Source organism: Eucalyptus grandis, chromosome 4 (genome assembly GCF_016545825.1).
Source record: "Eucalyptus grandis isolate ANBG69807.140 chromosome 4, ASM1654582v1, whole genome shotgun sequence".
Taxonomy (NCBI): Eukaryota; Viridiplantae; Streptophyta; class Magnoliopsida; order Myrtales; family Myrtaceae; genus Eucalyptus; species Eucalyptus grandis.
Window position 1 is genome coordinate 18985917 of NC_052615.1, and position 23944 is coordinate 19009860.

Consider the following 23944-nt stretch of genomic DNA (forward strand, 5'->3'; position numbering starts at 1 on the left):
GCCTTGTCACGTGCTCTTTGATTTGATCCAATCAAATCTTTAATCAGTGAGTTTTACTCACTTTAATGCTTTCTTAGTTTGCTAATGACACTTAAGGGTTGATTAGTGATTATTAGGTAATTACATTGCATATTAGTTAGGTGGTTAGTGTGCTTAGCTAGAGAATTACTTATAGTATTTATTGAATGCATCTCGGGATTCTTCTTGACCCTTATCGGGCTTCAATTAGGCAATAAGAGCATAAATTGGATTTTTAGTATTTATTTATTAATTTTCGAAATTATTTATTTATTTATTTATTTTTCTGAAATTAGGCAGGGATAGCCGGACGAATGAAATTTTGTGCTGATTGTTGCGGTGCAGTCCGTTTATTTATTTGAGTTCTACGTTGTGTGGAATTGAATTAATTATGGAATTTTAGGAATTGTCCTAATTTGTTTTATATTGAATAATTGATTGGTAGTTGGCCGAGTATGGGTATATAGCGCCAGTTACGTTGAATGGCTATATAGTAGAGAGAATGGTGAGAGCTAACTGAGAATATTATTAATTGAGACCAATCAGGCAAGATATTATTGGACATACGTAATTCGGTAATTAGAAGTATCACTAGCGAAAACGACGCCTTAAAAAACGCACGTGAATGACTTATAGACAAACATGGTTCGGTGATTAAGGAAATATCACTGATGAAAACGATGCCTTAAAGAATTCACGATGTTGTCTATAGCCAATGTTACCTTGGCGAAAACGGCGCCCTAGAAAGGACACGTGGTTCGGTGATCGAGGATATCACTGGTGAAAATAGTGTCTTAAAGAACGCACGATGTCGGTAATCGATATGTCATTGGCGAAAACGACGCCTAAGAAACACATGTGAGTTGGTGAATGAGTACACCATTGGGAAATTATGGTATGAGTGGGAATGACCTAGAGATGGTCTGACTGACATGTAATCGACTAAGTCGATTGACCAATACTTGATCATATGTCGTGAATTGTTTGAATATTTGTGTTTAACATTAAACTGTAGGTTGGAACTGAGGTCAAGGTAAGTCCTCTGACTTGTGCTGTGCATAGGCAACCTAAAGGGTATATTGGTTTACTAATCGGGTATTAAGGGGTAGAGCTTGTTGAGACGTTGTCTCATTGGTTATTGAATAACCATTTCAGGTCCTTGGATGCAGCAGGCTTGGATTTTGAAGATCTCGAAAGTCCAATGCAGTCTGTTGAAGGCTCCAGTTGAAGTGTAGAGGATGATGGAGAGGAGGATAGGGACCCTTAGTTTGTAGAACCCCACTCTTGTTTTTAGACCTTATTTTTACACTGGCTTAAGTTGAATTTGACTTAATAGTTCACCTTGTATATATAGGTGCACTGGTTTGCAATGTATATATGAGTGAACGTTTTAAAGGTTTGAAATTTAACCCTACTATGTTATCCCAATGTTTTATTGTTTGGAGATAATTTATATGCTTCCGCATGTGCTTAATAAATGAAAGGGTCGGTGATGCGTCCTGGGACATCGCTATTAATCGACCAAGGTAAGGAATGTGTGCGTGCCTGAGTCGGGGCATGACAGCAGAGATTAGTCACAAGAACTTCAATCCCCAGTAAACCACAAATCCTCCGCAAAAAACCAGCGTCTTTCTAACACAATGATTGCAAGAGTAGAAATAGGCCAGACTTAAAAGGGCTTAGTGCCACATGGAAAGAGTTCTTGCAGAGCCTATAGGGTTCATAGTCAACAAGTTCATAAGGTAATTGGCCAATAATAAATAATAATAAGAAGCTCGGAAGTAGAAAAATTTGACTTATCCATCGACAATAAACCTGAATTTTTGGCAGCTTTTGCTGGATATTTGCATGATGACCACAATACATGGTCAATGACAACAGCCAAACAGTTCTAGCCAAGCTGTCACACCCCGAACCCTGGACACGCACACATCCCTTGGCAGTCGACTAAATTGTGCGACATTCCTAGGACGCATCGCTGACCCATTTGTTTTATGCACATGCGGAAGAGAATTAAATAGATATCCTGACAACCATCAAACACTGGGAATCAAACACTGGGGTAGTAAAATCATATGCCAACACCTTTTCACAAAACATGCTTTATAAACATATCAGGTTCAACTCTCTTGCTCTTATTTTTCTTACCAAAAACAAAACATATCAGGTTCAACCTATAGGTTTATACACAGGAGTCTATATCCAAAAGAAGCTACCAAGCCAATTCTACCCTGAACCTTACCTACTCGAGATCCGGGTCCACTACGACACCATATGGGATGTTGATGTCTAACGGATTAGCTACCTCTACTCTGGACCCTTCAGCCCCGGGCCCCGAGTTCGCCATGATATCCTCTTACAAATCAATATCCATGGGGCCGAGTACCTCCTCATACTTGGTTTCGACAGCAGGCCCATCGAAACCCTCGAAAGGACCCTCTCGAACCTCATTAGGCTTGTTAAGGAACCACACTTTGAAGCGATGAGGTACCAAGTGAGGTAGGCCCTCATCGACCCAAATAGTGGTCACCACAAGCTCACGGGCCCAGGTGGTCCTATGGATGGGGAGAAGGGTAGTCTCGGTCTTGACCTCCTGTGGACACCCAAAACGGACGTGACGGACCTCCATCTAAGGATTTCAAAAAGGGGTTAACCACGACGAGGAGAGATAAATCTCAGCAAGTCTATACCCTAAACCCGATTATGATGAGAATTCACTCAGAGGTAGCCTAACCAGGCGTCACACACAACTTACCTCGTCTCAGCACCTCCCTGCATATTAGCTCATCACATATATCATATGCATACAGCAGCCACATTTCATAACTGGAACACATCAATTTATATATCAATCAATCACATGGGTTCGATTATAAGGCCAAATCGTTATGACATGTCCAATTTCATGTCACACAATTTTGTCTCAATCACTCAAGTGTGTCCTAGTTATTTACGACCCAACGGCCATGGTCAACTCAATAGTCGATGGTCATCCGGCATAACCGGGCATCATCCCGCTTCACCAAGCACAGCAACGTTTACATCTAGGCAGCATTCCCGAATGAGCATTGGCCTAGTCTCCACTGCAACCGGCATCCGTTTTTAAGGGCATCTGAACTTAATCGAGTATCGTCCCACGTGAATGCATCAGAACGGGTTCCGATTATAAGGTAAAATTGTTATGACACGTCCCATACCGTGCTACACAATTTTGCCCCATAATCAGACGCAACTATCACAATCATTTAGGAATGTTTCAATTATTACGACCCAACAACCACGGCCAACTCAGCAGTCGGTGGTCATTTGACGTAACCGGGTATCGTCCCGCTCCGTCGAGCACGGCATCATCCCACGTATTCATATGTATCAGGATGGCATTACAATAAGGAGTATCGGCTCGGCCTCCACCACGACCGGCATCCGTTGACGTAGGGCATCCACACTTAATCAGGCATCATCGTGCATATTCATACGCATCAGGATGGGTTCATTACCCCGCATATTCATATGCATCAGGGTATTTAGGTAATCACACTAGCACACCATCACTCAAGTCCATTGTTATATTCCTCATTAGCTAAGAACATCAAAATCTTTTTTCAAATAATAAACCTTGCAACCTTTTTATTTGTTCAAAGCATTTCGAAATAAATCCGTACGTGGTCACATACTCAAAATCAATCCGTCAAATTTTGCACACTTCTAATATAAAAACCCCATTGTTTTATTGAACAAATAAATTTTGGCATCCAAACCCAACACCTCATTTATTTTCTATTTTCTTTTCCAACCACCCTCTTTTGGAACTAAACTTGGGTAACCCACTTAAAAAAAAAAAATTGGAAAGAAATTAAATGCGTGCTCACGTACTCAAAGTTAATCCATCAAACTTTGCACACAGTAAGTTTAAAACCTCATTTTTTTGTTGATCAAATAAGTTTTGGTGTCCAAACCCGACACCTCATTGTTTTTTCTAATTAGTAGCCCATAAGGCCATCATTTACAATAATAATATACCATTACCATAGAACAACCATTCACATAATACCACGCATAAGTTCTGAGCATGCCAAACATCAATCAAATCACATAATATGCACTTCCCAGCAAGCAAGACACCAAGAACAACCACAAAACCACAACCAGCCATAACCGACAGAAATCGAGTCCACTTGTGCGTTTCCAAGATTAATTCCATAAATATAACCAAAAAGTTCAAAAAAATTCTTAAATTTGAATATGTTATAAAAGAAACTTAAAAAAACACTTTTCATGAAACTTAAAAAAAACACTTTTCATGAAGATACCTTGACCCAAATCTTCCTAGAATGAGAGCAGTAAAATGCTCAAACCATTACCAAAACTATGTCCGTGTCCAGAAATTATGTTTTACAAAATTAGTTTGGTTCGAGATCCAAAACTTGTCCGTTTAATCTGAAATTTGATTATGTTAAACTAAAAGATATGATGAAAAACTTTTGTGAATGAATTCTTTCGAAAATCAAATCCTAAGAGTTGATAAAAATCCTTTAAACACCGAAAGGTCACTAGTTCCAACACTAACCGAGATTCTGTTTTGCATGAAATGAAGCTGAAATCTTATCCTTTTAAATCCAGAATATCTTGAGTAAAATATATGTCATAGATAAAGATGTTTAGAACATTTTCAAGAGGAAAACAACCTCAAAATCGTACCACATTTTAACTCACAAAAATGGCAAACAGCAAGTGTCCAGTAACTACATCCGAAGTTCAGCTAATCCAACTTAACACTAATCTAACCGGGCTAATTAACACTAATATAACCAATATAATTAACACTAATCTAACCGGTACAATTAACAATATAATCAAGGATTAGGGAGCTAACTCACCAGAATTCGATGGCGGCGGGCTCGCGGTGACGGCAACACGATGGCAGTGAAAACCCGAGACTACCATGCCTCAAATGGAGCTCAATCGGCAGCTGAAAGGCCCTACAAGCCTCTCAACCAAGGGCTGGTTCGGTTTTGCGAGGCTGCTGGTCAGGGCTGTTGGTGATTGTCGCGGATGCTGTGGGTGGGCTGAGGTTGCTGAACTTCGGTGACGGGGCTGCTGGAGTTGGGACGCTGGACGGTAGCTATGGCGTGGAGGTGTGGGGCTGCTTGGTAGGTGGTGCGGCGTTGTTGCTGGGCGGGCGAAGATGGTGCTGGAGTGATGGCGTGAGGCGGTGTTGGAGCCGTTGGTGGTGGGGCGCTGGTGGTTTGCTGGACGTGAGGGTGAAATGGGTGAAAATGGGATGGAGTTGGCGTGAGCAATGGTGCTGGTGGGGTGTTTTGTTGGTGAGGGAAATTGGCAACACGTGAGTGAAAAAAGAAATAAGGAAGAAGAAGAAGAGATGAGGAGGAAGGAAAAGAAAGAAAGGTGGGATGGTTGGCCCAAGGGGAAACTCACGCACAAGAGGGAGAGGAAATTGGAGAGAAAGGAGAAATGGAAAGTCAAGGCAAAGGCCATTGAGAGCTTAGGCAAAATATCCAAGCCACTCATTGCATGTGCCTCCAAAGTCTTCATACCTAAGAAGTCCAATGACCATCCAATGAGAAAATTGCTCTTATTTCACCCAAATAATCCATTTTGGGCAGCCAAATAGCACACCCCTCTTCCCATCCGAATTTCCACTTTTATTTTCCTTTTGACGAAAACCGATTTTTCCACAAAATTCCAGACTCATAAAAAATTCTCGAAAAATGAGACAACATCCTAGAAAAGAATCGCGACACGCTTAAACGTCTAATTCTCGAAACCGAATTCAATTTCGTGGTTAAAATCGACCGAATGCGATTTTATAATAACCTAACCTATCAGGTAGCTTTTAGGGATTTTAGCACGTTCGAACCGTGGTCGATAATTTTTTATCCACGTTTGTGCTCTCCAACTCGTAGACAATTTTCGGTTGTCGTAAAAATCGAGAGTTTCAATTACGTGTCCCGAGTATAATATCAATGGAAAATCGAGTTATAGCTATTCGACGCGATATCGCAATCATGTGGAACCACCCGCAATTCGACTACATACTTCCGTCGAATCGACTTATATCCGATCACAATTTGATTATAATGGTGTCGTATTGACCCTTGTCGATTATTATAGTCGAGCAGTCGATTACCAATCGAATTTTCTAGTTTGTTGTGTTTATATTGCTTAATGGCCTCACCTAATAGATTAGTTAACTCGTGAGTAATTAGTTCCAAGTAAATTAACCATAAGTGCGTGGACGAAACAATCATTTTATATATTCGAGACGGGGTCAAGTTTCGGGATATCACGTATTATTTCGCATCACATAAATATACCTAAAAAAGTTGTTATTAAAATCACAGTCAGTCTAGACTCCAACACAAGATCTAAAGCCAGTAATTCTTATTAGGTTGCACTAAATGCCCTATTGAAAAGCACAAAATAACACAATCTGGAGACAAGTCGATGGTCATCCCAATTTATATTATAATACCCACCAATTGACTATTTAAATTTGTAACACCATGGAAACTCGGCTCTTCCTAAGGTTTGAGGTAAAGATATCATTCTTCTCGTCATATATATCAAAAGCCAAACATGAAAAGTGTCAACAATCTACTTCCTATTCAAATGACCTTGATTATAAATGCTTTGGCTTAGACCTATCAGTAATGAGATGTAGGACCAGCTATAATCGTTCAGAAAATTCGATCTTGAAGCACTAACATAAAATGATTTTATAGTTGGCGAAGAAATTTGAACTATTTAGAACTAAAGCGGACCAAATGACGCTCACCAATTGCCAAAGTGACCTGTTAGAACAAGCATTTGTCATGTGCTACCGGAAAGGGGTCTTCATCAATTGTTATTTCATGCAACAGATCGAAGATTAATATTCATATTGTCACCCATATGGAGAGAGTTTGCTACCTTGTATGCAGCAGCAAGGAGACAGTTGCTTCTTGAATCTCGAAGTAGAGATGGTGCCTCCAGCTTCAATGCATCAAAAAGCCGAACAGCCATATCGACTTTATCCCCTATGAGCAGGCCAAAAGGGGATAATCCAACGTTTAAAAAGCCTCAAGTTTCTTTTTTTTCCTTTTTTTTTTTTTTTTTTTTTTTGTTGGAATCTCGTCCGGTACCTGAAAAGCTGAGGCATTCGCTTTGCTAGCAACCCAATAGCTTGAAAAGCAAATGCTTTTGTGTCCATTGCATTAGTGTCTACATGAGCAAAACAAATAGGTATTCATGGACTAAATACTTGCAGGATCTTAAACTTAAAAGATGACTGAAAGAACTACAATCAAGGGAACTCTGCTGCATGCTAAGCTCACCTGATTCAGAACTTGAATAATCATCAACTGTCTTCAGAATTCCACTTAAGATTACACGACCCATTAGATTCAACTGATCAAGCTTTGCCTGAGAAATATATAATTTAATCGGCAAAAGTCATTGGTCCACTAATTTTCCAACAGTAGAATGACAAGATAAACTGCTAATATCATAGTGGAAGTTGCTAATCATTTTATTATCAGTTTTAATTATAAAATGTATTAAGTTGTGTCTAAGACCATAAAGAGAGTTGTCTATAGTTTAATACTTCTCAAGCAAATAATCAGCACTGAGAAAAATGGCTAAAGTGACATCACTGCATATGCCATCAGATAGTTTTTTTAATGAAAGGAAAAAACTCTATTGATATATGCATTCAGATATTTCATAGGTGCAATTCACAAAAAACTAGAAGGGCCCTGTAAACACATTACTATGCTTATTTGGGTTTCCACACTAAGAAGCTGGAATAGTTAGTCTCTCCGTTAGATTAATGAACGGTGAGCAAGGACTTAATAGATTGGAATAGAGAAATGAATGTTAAATGCAACTATTGTCATGCCCTGAACCCCAGGCACGCACACATCCCTCAGCGGTCGATGAAATTGCAACGTTCCTAGGACACATCGCTGACCCATTCATTTTATGCACATGTGGAAGCAAACTCCTAAACCTCATACAACAATCAAATACAGGGATAGTAAAACATATGCTATGCATTTTTCACAAAACAAATTGTATATACATACTAAGTCAGTCTTCTGGTCTATATACAAAAGTCTATAATTAAAAAGAAGCTACTAAGTTAATCCTACCCCGAACCCTACCTACTTGAGATCTGGGTCTTGCACAACACCATCAAGGATGTCGATGTCTAAAGGATCAACTACCACTACTTCGGGCCCTTTAGCTTCGAGCCCCGGGTTCGCCGCGATATCTTCCAAAATATCAACGTCCACGATAGGGTCGAGTACCTCCTCATACTCGATGACAAGTCCGTCAAAACAGTGAAGGGGCCCTCTTGAATCCCGTTAGACCCATCACGAAACCACGTTTTGAAGCGATGAGGTACCAAGTGAGGTAGGCTCTCATCTACCTAGAGAGTGGTCACCACAAGCTCACGGGTCCAAGGGGTCCCATGGATGGGGAGAAGGGTACACTCAGTCTCCGCCTCTTGTGGCCACCCAAAATGGACGTGTCGCACCTCCATCTAAGGACCTGAAAAATTTAACCACGACGGGGTGAGACAAGGTCTTAGCGAGTCAACACTCTAAACCCCGATTAGGACGAGAATTCACTTAGAGGCATCCTAAACATGCACCATATAGGACTTACCTCACCTCAACATCTCCCTGCACATTAGTACATCTCATATACATATATAAACACAGCAAGTGTAATTCAATAATTGGAACACCTCATATCAATCATCAAATATTCACAGGGGTCCCGATTATAAGGCCAAACTGTTATGACACATCACATTCCATGCCACACAATTTTGTCCCATAATCAGGCACGGCTATCTCAATCACTCAAGCATGTCCCAATTAATTATGACCCAACGGCAGTCGGCGGTCATTCGGCATAACTGGGCGTCGTCTCGCCCCATCGAGCACAACAATGTTTAAAACCCCAGCCTAGACGACATTCCATGAAGAAGCATCAATCCAACCTCCCCTGTGACCGGCATCTAGACCCCCGCCAGGCATCCAATAAACATCGGGCATCGTCCCCAAACTCTCGCTGGGTGACGGGTTCCCATAATGACCACATGCACATCCATGCTCGGTCAAGAATATCGTGTTTTGCACTCAAATACTTCCATTTCAAATAATGGACTTGACCAATTTTTTTCATATTAAAAATACTCGGTAAAATAATTGTGCATGGTCACACATTTAAATTCGGCCATAAAACGTGGTACTCTCCCATTTAAAAATTCCACGATTTTATAAAGTACATAAAATATTTTTGGCGTAAAAAACCGACACCTGGAATTTTTCTAATTAAATACCCAGAAATTTAATTTTTGCAATAATAATCCAAAAATCATCACCAAGCACCCAATTGCATAATTTAGTAATCAATTTCACAAATCAACACATCCATGATGATCGGCGTAAAATTCGATAACAGGCTATCTTGGCAAGCTAATTACAATTAATTATTTAAATTGCAATTAATTAAATAAATTGTAAATTATTTAAACTAATCCACTTAATTAATTTAATTAATCTAACCAAACTAACTTAATTGAATAAACTAAACTAATCTAGCTAGGCTGGCTGATTAATCTAATTTAGGCTAACTAAATAACTTAACTAACCACCTAACTATTAGCTAGCCTAACTAAATAATCTAACTAATTAGTTAAGCTAACAAAATTACGCTAATCCTAATTAACCTTAAACTAATCCCCCTAAGTGTAATTAACTTCATAATCCAATATTAGGGCATTAACTCACCGGATTAGCGAGAAAACGGGTTCACGGAAATGGCGGCACGATGGCGGTGAGATCCCGTGTCTACAGCGACTCTAATGGAGGGACGAAAGGGGCTGAAAACGGCCAACAAGCCTCATGGCTTCTTTGAAGCTTAGGTTCTACTTGAGCTAGTCGGGGTGAGTGGGCTGGAGAACCAGAGTGGAGCAGAGGGCTACTCAGCAAGAGAGCTAGGCAGACCAGCTGGATGGCGGCGCCACTCGGATGGGCAAGAGTCGCGGGCAATCGAGCTCGGGACGGTGGTCGCGCGCGGGCACGGCGGGGACGGAGGGGCGCGACGGGCGGTGAGGCGGTCGGGGATTGCGGTTGCGGTGGTTCTAGCGAGACTAGCTAGGCGTCTGGGGGCTGGTGGCTAGTTGGTTACTTTTTACAGCAATGAAATGGAAATGAAGAAGATGAAGTGAAGAAGAAGAAAGCGAGGGGGGCTGGTTTGCAGGGCTAGTGTGCGCACAAGAGGGAGGAGAAGCAACAAGGAGAAGGAAGAGAGAAGGGGACAATGGGCATGCAAGTCTTACATGCAGCCAATAGCCTTCCACTTGAAATATCTAGCACTTGAGTGGCTTTTGCCACAAAGTCTTCTGCCCAAGGAAGTCAAGGCATCATCCAATAGCATTTTCCCTCCCAAAGCTTCACAAACAAACCAAGTTGAAGGCCAAATAAGTCCCTTGTAGTAGCCCTACAAATTTCCACAAATTCTTCTCAAATAAACCAAATTGGCATCCAAAATTCCTCTAATTCAGCCCACAAAGTCCAAGCATCAACCAATGGCCAATTTTCCCTCATTTCCTTCACAAACAAAACCTTTTTGGTGGCCTAAAAATGCCTCCCAAGCTGTCCCTCCGAATTTCACAAATTTTAATTTGCCGAAATTGATTTTTCTACATATTTCCGGGCTTGAAGGAATTTCTTCAAAAGATGATATGATGTCCCAAAAATAAGTCGTGACACGCTTGAACGTTTGATTCCCGAAACCGAGTTCAATTTCATGGTTAAAATCAATCGGACGTGATTTTAGCGCGATCTAACCTACTGGGTAGCTTTTAGAGATTTTATCGCGTTTGACCCGTTGTCAAATTTTTTTTTTCATGTTTGTGCATCTTTGACTCGTTGGCAACGTTCGGTTGTTGTAAAAATTTCAAGATTTCAATTATGGGCACCAGTATAAAATCGACAGAAAAGTGGGTTAATGTCATTCGACGTGAATTTTGCACTCAGGTGAAATCACCCACAATTTAATCATGCAATTTCATCAAATTGACCTATATCCGATCACTAATCAATTAAAACGGTGTTGTATTGATCCTTGCTAATTATCACGATCAAACAATCAATTTCTAATCGAATTCGCAAGTCTGTCGCGTTTATATCCCTTAATGGCTTCACCTGATAGATCAGTTAACTCGAGAATGATCAGCTCCGAAAAAAAGGACTCTAGGCACGTCGATGAAAAGCCCAGTTCATATTATTGAGATATGGTCAAAAATTCAGGATGTCACAAGTATCATGGTGTTCAATTATCATTAACTGAATTTCCAAAAAAATTTGCTAGACACTTAATACGTGGATATTTAATCCACATTGTATCTAAGAAGTCGATTCTAGATGCTTGGACTTATTTAACATTTCACTAGGAAGCACTGTTTCCTTTTTTCTCTTTTCTTAGAGCCTTCGAGGGTGTGTTGAGTTTGGAAGAGGCCGTCTTTAATTGAGGCCGAAGACCAGTTTAAAACTATAGCAATTAAATAGAATGCTTTAGGAAAATCCTGCACTCTACATACTGAGTGGAGTTTACCCGAGAGATTGAGCATAACGTAGGAAATATGGTGAATGGCATCCCAATTAGGCAATTTTACAATGACGTACCTAGATATTTCTTTCCAACTTCAAAGTAGGTTAACTATAAATTGAAATTAATGTATAGCCCTTACATGCGTGAATACCCAAGAAGCGAACTGCATTCCCAACTGCTTCAATATTTTGGTGGTACCCTGTCCTATAACATCATGATTTCAGATGTATCAGCATGAAAAAGAATTATTACTTACACAGAAAAAATTATCATGAAAAGGGAAGGGCTAAATGGTACATGTACACCAATTCTAAACATGAGCATCCATTTCTAACTATGCCAAAGATCACAAATTGTTAAACGGGAATAAAAAAGGTAGAATCACTCAAGAATAAGACAGTGCATATAATGCATAAAAGAGGACAACCTAAATCAGCAACTGTCGGGAGACTATGGTTTACCTTAGCTACTAATTATTTTGCAGTAGGACCTGTGAAATACCGGATATAGATTTTATTCAGATGAGACGTCCTTTTACAGAACAAGTTGTGCTTGTCAATTAAATCACACAAAGCCACGCAGATAACTATAACCTCAGGTATAAAGGGACATATACTTCACACCTATAACGAGGTGGAAAAGTTAACATATAAATTCACGAATCTACTACAGCTTGTGGCTTTGAACATCATCATGCATCAGTCAAAGGGATAGAATATTCAACGAGGGCCCTACCACAGAAAACTGGCCAGATCCCAGATTAGAACACATATTTGGGCACAACAGGAACGTAAAAAGAGTTTCTTAATGGACAGCCAAGACATCTCCCAGCTGCACCCCACCGAAGTTTTCTCATCAAACACGCATTCATTTTGTGCATGTGTTGGTACTTTTTTGACGAGAAACAAAGCTGATTATATTAAATAGTAGGTAAAGGTAATACAGCAAAAGCATCAGTACAAAGAAGATCGAGGAGATCAGAAGGGGACTAGTCACCCAGTTACTAGGAAGAAAATCAAAACGCCGGGCTTTTGCAACCCAGTCAGCAACCCGATTAGAATTCCTACTGCAGTGAGCAAAAGAAAGGCCAGACATAGTCTTCAATTTGTGCTTGGCCCGGTCCACTAGGGAGTTGCACTGACCAATTTAAGGTAGATGACGACAATAGACTGTCCACCATCAACCGACAATCAGATAAAAGAAGTATTTCTTTTTCTGGGAGTGGGGATTAGGTTTTCAGAGATAAAATTTAGGGTTTCAACCAAAGCGACGGCCTCCGCTTGTTCAGGCGAACTAACCTCGATATTCTTTGCAAACCCATCGCGAATTTTACCAAAAGGAATCTCTGCAGACGCAAGCAATAGCCGCCCGAGGTCTTTTCTTGGATGCTGAGGACCAAAAGACGAAGGCCTTGTCTGGTAGCCGAAGACAGCTTCATTCGTCTCTGTGGAGGGATTGTGGCCAAATGCTGAAAGAAAAAGCCGGCTGATGGATGAGATCAGATCTGGGAAAAGAGGCTTCTCTTTCTTCACCAGCACATGTGCGTGGGTTGTTAATGTCCTCTTCCCTCTCTTCGAACCCGCAATGCCTTCCCTGGTGGGTGTCGGTGATGATGTTGAGTTGCTGCTGCTGATTTGGGAGATCAGATCTGGAAGATCTGATGTTTCTTTCTTTGGTTTTAGGGGCCGAAATCATAGCTATGTCATTGCCAATGCTGGAGCTGAGAGGAAGGTCTTCTACCTCTTCCGAACCGCAGAGCTTGCCATGGTGGGCGTTATTTGTTGGTCTTGCGATCTGCAATGTTTCTGGAATTATAGATCCGGTGAAACTGAGCCTCCGTTCGTCCGTTGCAGGGGTGTCTTCTTCGCCGGCGTTGATTTCGCAGGTCATGGGAGCACGATTGGTGAGATCTGGTCGGGATTTCGAGCCTTCTTCCACAGCACAGGTACGATGGTTCCTCGTTTCTTCATCTCTTTCTTCCAGGTCGCAATGTGAACTGCGTTGAGCAGCGATTATGACTTTGAGATTCTGATGTATTCCTGGGAAATCAGATCTGGTAGATCTGAGGGTTCTTTCCTCCGTTTCAGAGGCAAAAGATCTTCGTTCTCTATGATCCGAGGCGCGAGGATTGCCATGGTGAGCGGCTTTGGCTGGTCGTTTGTGCTGCAATGTTGCAGGGTATAGATGTCCGGTTGATCTGAGGTCTCTGTATTCGGCTGCAGATGTTGGAAGATGGGTGTGTTGATCTTCTGATTCAGAGGAAGAGGGTGCAGCAGCGTTGATTCGTCGGGATGTGTTGGTACTTTATCACGATGCATATCACCCCATAGATCATAATCAGCCTTATTTCTCGTCCCTATTCTGAAATGACATTTCCCAATAACACAAATGCTAGCGCACGTCTTTCCATCTAGCTCTTACATTGTGGGTAACATTTTCACGCATCCTTCTGTTACATTATAAAGTAGACCCAGATATACGATAAGACCAATAGCAGGCACTTTCCTCTCAACCTTCTCACCACAGCTACATGTACATGTAAATCTCACTACAACTTGCATTTCATCCACACTCTTATATTGCTTCATCTAACTTTGCTACTTCTCAGACGAGTAGTTAGTCTCATGAGTCTCTCCAAATATGGCTTAATTGCTAATTATCGTAAGGGAAAATTCTAGTCCATTTTGTAAGATAGACTGAAGGAGGGTTTTGAAAAAGCCCTGAGTACCGTATGTGCACTCAAATATGCACTGCAAAGTTTATGAAACTGTTTGCCGCAGTATTTGACTGACAAAAGGCAGACATCAATCTTGCTTTTAAGGCTGAATTGGCAGGAGCGATTTTTAGAATCTGGGGCAACATATCAGCTCCACTAGAACCTGCGCAACGTGCGAATAATACAGCATTAAGGAGATATGAGGCATAATGGAAAAACGAAAATGACTGATGTTTACTTCTTAATAGCAGCAATAAATTTAACCTGATCTCCTCATGAGTGTTGTAGAAATAGTGGGACCACCTCATCCTTATCTAACATCTAAATGTTCTAAAACTCCCTCTCACACGTGAATTGGGATTAGATTTAAAGACCATAGTGCAGAGATTGACCAAGAACTCAAATGCAGATAAGGGGCCACAGAGAATTAACAAGGGACTTCTCACTCTCATTTCTTTTAGGCATTGAGTATACTGCCAACTTATAAAAACCTCGCAATTGGATGAAAGTGCAATCGTGGTATATAAACTTTGCAAACTCTCTGTAATTTTGTATTGGTGTGGTACCCCTGGGTTACCGTTCTCATAAACTTTTCTGATTATTCTTTAACAAAGAGTATTGATAAGGCCCATGCAAATTTCGCTTAAATAATTATTTACTTACAAAATGGTTCCTGAGATCGGAATTTCAAAATACTAGCATCACTGTGTCTTTAATGACTGCACAAATTCATTGGCCGTAAAGATTCATACCTCCCTCATGAACTTTTATATATTTTCTTTAGAAAAAAAAAAGTGCCAGAAATAAGGATAATGTCCATTTCCCTTGAATAATAAAGTGCTCCGAAGATGCTAGCATCATTGTGCCTCTACCAGCATCATTTAATGTCCATGACAGCACGATCTGATTGTACACAAAAGTTTTATGGACTATCTCAAATGGTTCTTCAAATGACAATCTTTTTTTCTCCTGGTTATAGTTTCAGAAAAGTTTATCTCACATAGTGTTACTGTTATAACAGCACCATCTAAATGAATGTTTTTCTTGAATGAAAGTCTTAATTCCAGCCACTTGCCACAAAAAGAAAAGTCTCAGAAGTTGCTGAAAAGAGATATTTAGCATAATAAAAGGCTCAGATTAGTAAACCGAAACTTATCCTGCCACTAAGAACATGAGAACGAAAATTTGGCATGTAATACCTACAACATTCAAATATTAGTCTCCTTTGTATAATTTTCTTTGAAGTGGCAGGCAGGACATTCAGTAATTATATGATCTGGATCCTTCATAGATTGGCAAGCTTGAAAAAGAGGATTCTATCAACAACTTTGTGAGGGAAAAAAAGAAGAATTATAGCCCCATGAACCTCAAAATGCTACCAAAAAAAAAATAATAATAACTCAAATCTCGAGAAACTTTTTCCTTCAAAGAAACGATGAGGCAATCTCACTCATAGATGGAAAAATTGACTTTACAATGAAATATTATAGACTACTGGCCTGGCAGTTATAATCTTCAGTGAAAGACGTCACATACAATCATCGTTTTATTTTGCCCACATCATATCACATGCTCTACATACATGAGATGCATCATAGAAATAAGATAAAAAACCATCGATATCCATGAAGGCAACAAAAATCATTATTTAGAGTGATTGTTCTCCTCCGTCTTCCCTTTTTATAAAAACTTCTCCAAACAGACGTGTAAGAGAATGAATTCATCTATGCCAAGCAAAAAAACCTATAGGATTTTTTTTTTTTTTTGGTCAGTAACCTATAGGATTAATTTTCAATAAAGAGTCATTTTGGTCCATACCATTGAATAGTAGAAATAGTCTCTTTATAAGCAGTAGATCATCAAAATTTGCATCAAGCCTTCTTCTTTAAAAGCACATCGCCTCTCACTGCAACAGCTTCTTGACTGGTACAAATCCAAAATCAATCAACAATGAGATTCTATACGTGCACATCCATCCATAGGACAGGCAAGAAAACAAATATCATACTACAAAGCCAAGATACCTGTCAACAGAAGCAGCGAGATGGAGCGGATAAACAACTTCGGGGGCAAGTTCCATAGCTTCAATTACATTCAAAATGCCCAATTGCTCCGGAAAAAAAAAAAAAAAGGATTAATACAACAAAAACTCCAAACTCATATACATGTGACAAATTTGATGTAAACTAATTTTTTTACCACAAAAAATCTCGAACTAGTACAATAGTGATTATTTACCCCAAATAAATTTTTTTATCACAAAAAACCCCAAATTGATAAGTTTGTAATGAATTTACCATTTATTAGTTTCTATTAAATTGGATTAATATCATGAAAAACTACAAACTAGTATACTGTAACAAACGGAGGATAATACCCCAAATTAGTACACCCATCAAGCTTTGCCATCAACATCCAACTCGGTAATTTGATGATAAAATTTAATAAAAGATAAATTTATCATAAGCGTACCGGTTTGGAGTTTTTATGGTAAAAACATTAGTTTAAGGTAAATTTATTGCTGCTATGCCGTTTGAGGTTTTTCATTATATTAACAAAACAAAAAAAAAGTTAGAATTGATTGAGAACCTTAGATTTTATTTTTTTTTTTTTTGGTCAAAAGAAATCCTAGATATTAGAAGAATAATATTGTAGTTGGTGGTGGCATAGGCAATGCTGAAAATCCACCCCACATATATTTGCTTTATTGCTAAGATGACTCCACCTTTCTCATCAAAAGTGTATCATTCGTCAATTGCTGTTTCCCAGTAATACGGTCAGCTTGAGCAATTGAAAGTCCAGGGGAGCTTCCTCCACTGTAAAGAAAAAATAACTCCTCGATAAAATAAAATAAAATAAAATAAAAAATTGGATTAGCATCTCATACACGGTAATGTAATGCTTGGTGAGGTGATATACAAACCCTTGAGAAGATGGTTGATACAAGATATTATGAAGGCAAAATTCAATGAAACCTTCCTTGTCCTGAGTAATATTTACAGCTTTATACATCGCAGCAACTTCTGTATTGACTCTATTTGATGAGTGGCATTCACTGATCACCAGAAAACATTCAACCATGTAGAAGTACAGAATCAAGAAACTTCTTATTGACATTAAGCAGTACATTGAACTCATCATACTGAACATAAGGAAAACAACGAAAGAAAGAGAGGATGAAAATACATCACTAGGATCAGCAAGACAACAGGTCAGAATGAACCTAGGATTGGTTTTGCACGACCATTTACAAGTAAAAAGACCCAGCCTTAAAGCTTGGAGGTAATTGCCAAACGTGGAGTTGGTCCTCTCCAAATTATCATCAGCCAAGCAAAGATTCTCAATCAACGTGATATGGTACAGACACTTTATTATTATTTATATCTTTCATCCAAGAAAGTAAATAATGCATGTAGTGGTAAAGATGTCATAGTATGGCTCATTTATAAAGATGTTTTCAACACGTTCTTCTTGCCAATAGACATCAAGACATAGAATGTGGAAGAAACAATAACATTAATCGATGTAAGAACACTCAAAACTAGAAGTAGCACCAAGTAATGTGCTCGAAGAGTCTATAGAACTTTCCATGCTAGAGGAATAAAGAATCTTCAAACGAACCTTTGTAGCAATTCTTAGAACCCTCTCTTGATGCTGATGAGGAACCTCTGAAACTTTGGCTGCAAGTATAGGTGCCATCATTTCTTTCTCCTGAAAAAAAAAACAATTGTATCAAGATTCACACAAAAAGATATTCTAGACAGGCAAGTTCAAGATAACAGCCTTTCATTTCCCAAAGAGACTTCAGATACTATAGAACAATGACAAACCTTCACATCAGTGCGTTCAATACCCATCTCAATATACACAATGCAGAAGTTTTTGACAATAGATACAGCATTGGCTTCTGTGTATATTCTCCATAAATCTGACAAAAGGCAGACCAATTCCAGGTTGATGTTTCACTCTTTTATTAACATGGCTCAGTATTTCAACAACCTGTACAAAAAGATGAATCAATCTGGTCATCTCAAATGAAATGATCTAACAAGTATATATGTATGAAGTAACGAAAAACGAATTCAGTTCAGTATGCAGACACTTGGGTAAATCAAAAACAGTTAGAAGACACTGGAAGAGACATGACAAATTAGGAATGAGGCCAACATGGATTCATAAGGTGACAAGAGTATCTTTCCATCAATACAATGTTGCATTTTGACAAGTAAATTTGATGAAGTACCTACCGTTCATATTGTTGGGAATTCTTCAATATGTGAACTCTAAAAAGGACCGAGAGAATAACAACCACCGTAACAGAAATCAAAGATGGTGGTAAAAGGAAGAAAAACAAAAATTCTACAACATTATCTATCATTGAATCTTGTATTCTATATTATAAGGAGTCTTTGAAACAGGAGGATTAGAAGTCTTTCCGTCGAAGTCTGATATCACTTCAGAGTAGCATAATGTACGAGTGTTCAGAAACAGAAAACTGTAAAAGTCCTGAATTTCATGAATTCAGCCTTGTCCTACACAGTTTCAAAGCACGAATGGCAACCATTCACAAGGGATTAATTCTAACTAGTATTGAACCCAGTGGAATTGACTTAGTAGTTTGAGGAATGAACACATTTGTGGTTTAGGTGCATACATTCAATTCTTGGCCGAATTTGCAACTAGCGTCATTTGTCAGCATCACCCTAGCTGTTGCTAGTGTCATATATAGTTTATGAGGTTAGCAGAGTATTTCATAGCACAATCACTTATCTAAGATAGGTTAGATACATCTGACCAAAAAAAAAAAAAAAAAAAAGATGGTTAAATACTATATTCATATTAGACGGCTGCTTAGCCTAATACAATACAAGTTAGAGAATGACTCAAGACAAACAACATTCCCAATTAAAACCCCCTCTTTCTATTCATTTGTTCTTTCTTCTTGATTAGTTGGATAGGTTCTTATACATAAAGCAAAGGTAACCAAAAATCTTACCACACGAAGTAGTTACAAACAGCAGAGATGCTCAGAAGATTTAAATCTGTAGAACTTAATGACAGAAAAGATGCCATACAAAGCATTACACAAGAGCAGCTACAAGCCCAACGCACCCACTCAAAAGGAGAAGAAGAAATACACCCATATTCTAAAGTTTGGTAAATTAATCCCAATGGTGCATGGGAAGAACTGCAATGTCCATGGCAATACTTTTCATTTGCAATGAGCACCCCGCCCCCAAAAAAAGGGGAAAAAAGCATGGTGATACTAGTAATGTCACCCATGAAGTGTCAAAATTCCCAAAAAAAAAAAAGGCCTTTCGGCCCATGTGGCCCAGGCACGACTCATGGGCCGCCAAGCCCATGATGAGATCTAGTCAAGTGGGACATAGAAATGGTTTAGAAGCGCATAACAGGGACTATGGAGGTGGTCGCAATGGCTCTTATGGTGGCAATGGTGGTGATGGGGCCTCAAGGGCTGTCAGTGACAAGGAAGTGACTTCCAAGAAATACTGATGATGTTAGTGGTAGCATTGGATCTCGAACGAGAGGTTGAGGTGGCAAAATCATTAGTGCTCAAGCAGGTGGTCACGTTGGGTTTGTGATCGGGAGGTGTGGCCATGGAATTGCAGCGGTTGTCATTTTGAAGTGGTCGCGTCGAATTTTAGGTCGCGGCAGCATACAAGAGGAATGGACAAACATATTACCGCAAACCTGGAGAATATTAACAGTAACAGAGGGATATAAAGACCAATTCATGAAAATGAATTATAAAATAATATGTCAAACTGTGAGATGGTATTTGCCCGAGTGATTTATATTCAAGCACCCAACAAAAATCTACCACATCACTTTTTGACTTAATAATTTTGTAAATTGGTCTTTCTTTATTCAGCATTATTCCTTTTAGAGTCATGTGCTAATAATATCTACGGTCATTCAACCAAATGTATTGCTTAAATTTAAAATCGCGCTTCACAGATTTCCACTTTCAATTATCCCTAATTACTTTTTCTTCATAAATAATAATAAAATTTTATAAAAAAAGAGAAACAATTTACCACATTAGGTATACTTAGGATCAAATAGAATTAATAAGCGCATTGCAGGTTCTAAAATTTCAAAAAAAAAAATGCAATTAAGTTATAAGACTTATTACGAAAGTACAATTAATGCTTAAAACTTTCCAAAAAATGTAATCAAATCCTAAATTTTGTCAGAGTTGGCTCAATCAAGATGGAACAAGTCTAAAATTTGTCAAATTGATTTGATCAAGTGAAAATCAAATCCTAAAACTTGTTAATTGGTTTAATTAAGTTTTTCCGTTGATTGCATTCTTTAAAAATTTTAGAACTTCGATTACATTTTAATAAAAAAACTTTAAGACTTCCAATGCACTTTATCTCTAAAGACTACAAGGAACCTAATCCGAAGAAATAGTAGAGCAACAACTCCATAAGTACTCTAACGGAGAAATTACGACATGCGATTGAAAACCCTTAATGGGAGAAGCCTTCATCGATACGTTCAACTCTAAAATGTTTTCTGTGCCAACTGACCAAAGCTAAACGCCATAGAGCCACTCCATTCCTAGGCCTTACAAAGGATATCGGCCACTTTCGGTTTCTAAGGACGAGCTCTTGGCAGTTCCATTACCCCCGCAAGCACGCGCGCACGGAGAAGTTTGCAAGAACCGCGAATTGGGCAAATAAAAGACCCAAAAAAAAAAAAAAAAACGGATGACAGAATCCCCAGGCACCGAAGTGAAGCTAACATCAACCAGACCGACTGAATGAAGTTCGAACGAGCGTGAAATCACAGTCGAATTGGGGATGCATACTTTGTTTCGGACGGTGGAGGAAGGGGATGAGGGAGAGGAGATGGCGAGTGGGAGGAGCTTGGAGAGCAGGGCCTGGAGCCTGGAGTCGTCGCAGAGCGCCAAGCGAGTCAGCATACGGTCCAGCATCTCCACCAACTCTGTGTCCGACCTCGCCGATGACGGCGATGATTCCTCCATCGGCGAAGTGATCGTGGCCTGCGGTCCCAAGGGTGAGCTAACGAAGGTTGAGCAGTCGGTGTGTGAGGAAGCCTTTGAGAGGATAGAAAATGATCGACGTGATTCTGGTTTTGGAGACGTGGCATGTATTTTTGGGTTCTATTTTATTCTAATTCTCAACTTTTACCTTGTCTCTTTCTACTTTTATCATGTCTCTTTACAATAGCCTGCACATGGCTTTCGAGGAAAATATTCAAAAGCCTGCTAAGGAGTCTCGATTTGCAACCGACCTTTTCACTTTTTGATCAAGAAAGCCCACCCTTTGCTTTCGGTTCAGGAACTTTACTTCCATTTTCGCTTAGAAACCTCATAATCCAAAAGGTGCTTCGAGTTTGCGTTTTTATTTGTTCAAAGGAAGCAGGGGAGGGTTCGCATTTTTGGTATTTTGTTTTAAATTGTTTTTCTGCTTTCATTTTCGTTTTTGGTCTTGGTTTTATTTTTTATTTTTTGTTTTGGGTTTTATGCAAGTGATGTGAAAGTTTCCCATCGTTCCGGGAAAAAAAAATAGCATACTTTTGTAGCCTGTCGCGAGATTTGAAGCCACTGTTGGCTTACGTGCCAAATGGACCCCTAACTCGAGGTAGGGGTGGTCCAACTGACCTCACCGCCCGAATCATGATGTTTTGTGAAATTTTTGTTTTGATAAACAAAAAGTACAAGGGATTATCATTCTAACAAAATATTCAATTTGAATCTTAGTCAATTAGTCTAATCGTAAATGTGTATTGATAAAAATAAAAAATAAAAACTGTTAATGTGAGTCTATCATCATAACCTCATTGACATGTTAGAAATCTCTATATCTTTTCAAAAAGATAATCATACCTAAGATATTAATCGATTCGAAGGTTTGCTCATAACATGACTCGAACTTGTGAACTCATGAAAATCACATTGATCCATTTATCATGGACTCACCACTCGTGGGGGTGGTTGCAATCTTTTCATGTTCAATTTTTTTTAAGTGAATGGTAATGTTTGAGCCCAATAAAAAAAAATTTTTGAGGATGTATAAATCTGTTTGTGCTTATAAATTTGACTTGAGGCAGATGAGGGATTGGTTCATCTGTGCCTATAAAAGAATAGATCTGGAGATGGGTTTCGTGAAATTGATCATTTTACTCTTCAAAATAATTTCTCTAAATTTAATTTCCATAACTTTGTTTTGTGTACAATTCGTTAGAGACGGCAAACATGGGGCCCATCATGCACTGAAGTTCTTATTTTAGTGAGCTAAATCCAAATAAAATAATATAGAAATTTCACACTCTGTGTTCTTAAAAACGTAGGGTGACTTTTATTGTCTAAGATCACAAATTATCTTTACTTCGCATTAGCCGATGAAAAGCTCAACGACTTTTTATTGGAGTTTATGGACCTTTCTTTTATTTCGTACTCTTTTACACGCATATTCAATGTCGTTGATATTATTGCTCACATGTTCAATAAGAAAAATTATGGGAAGATAATGATGGAGTTGAGAAGTGTGATAGACGGAAAATAGTTCTAAAACAGAGAAGCTTTTTAATGTAATAGTATCCACATAACACTGTTAAACTAATATTAGTAATTAAAGAGATTGTCTAGTATGATATTGCGTAGTGCAACATAATTATTCAGAGAGCATCCAAGAGTCGATATGTAATTCTAAGTTGCCTTCTTGATCTCTCTCACAACCCAAGAAGTGGGTCTCATAATTCACTATTAAGTTCAACTCGACAATCATTCAAGTTTAGTTACATTCTTTCACATTTGAATAACTTAAGTTGTTAGATTAATTTGAGTTTGAATTCGAAAATAATTGACTCAAAAAAGCTTGCGACCATAGTGGAGTAATTGCCATTTATATAACTAAAAAATATAACTAAAAGATATATTGTTGAACAACACCAAGAAGCACAAATTGAACGCAAATAGGAAGGATGAAAGTAAAATTAAAATCACATGAGACGCAAGATATACATAAAAAATAAAAAATGGGAATACATGGGGGAGGGAGAAAGTGCAAATAGGAAGGATGAAAGTGAAACTAAAACCACATGAGACGCAAAATATACATAAAAATCAAAAATGGAAAAACATGGGGGAGGGAGGAGAGGGAGAGGGAGAGAGTTTCATTATCTTCGACAACAAGTACAAGAGTATAATTCAAAAAGTCAAAAAAATAGGATAACAAAGGAGGAAGAATTTAGAGCCTAGAGTTATATATGTTATACAACATATCCCTTTTATATTATCTTTTTAAGCCCTAAAATAAATGTGCATGGTCCAAAAAGCCTTTGTTGCTAATTTGAAAGTCAAAACTCAAGAAAACTCCACCTTTAGAGAGTGTTAGCCAAATGCTATGACCTCTTGCCCTCACCACAAAGAATGACCATATAAGCCCACACCCCCAAAAAGGTAGAACCAACGACAGACACTCCTAAGTATAGGAAATGAGGATGAAACCACCTACTCCCGCCTAGGCAACTCAATAACACTAATCAATGCTTGGACTTGGCCAAAAGGAACTGGTTTTGGGCAACATG

General features: G+C 38.9%; 1 pseudogene; it reads right to left on the reverse strand.

Annotated features, from left to right (window-relative positions):
• The window catches only part of LOC120292533, a 65955-nt pseudogene extending 44578 nt beyond the window's left edge, over nt 1-21377 (reverse strand).
• Between the last annotated feature and the right edge of the window lie 2567 nt (nt 21378-23944).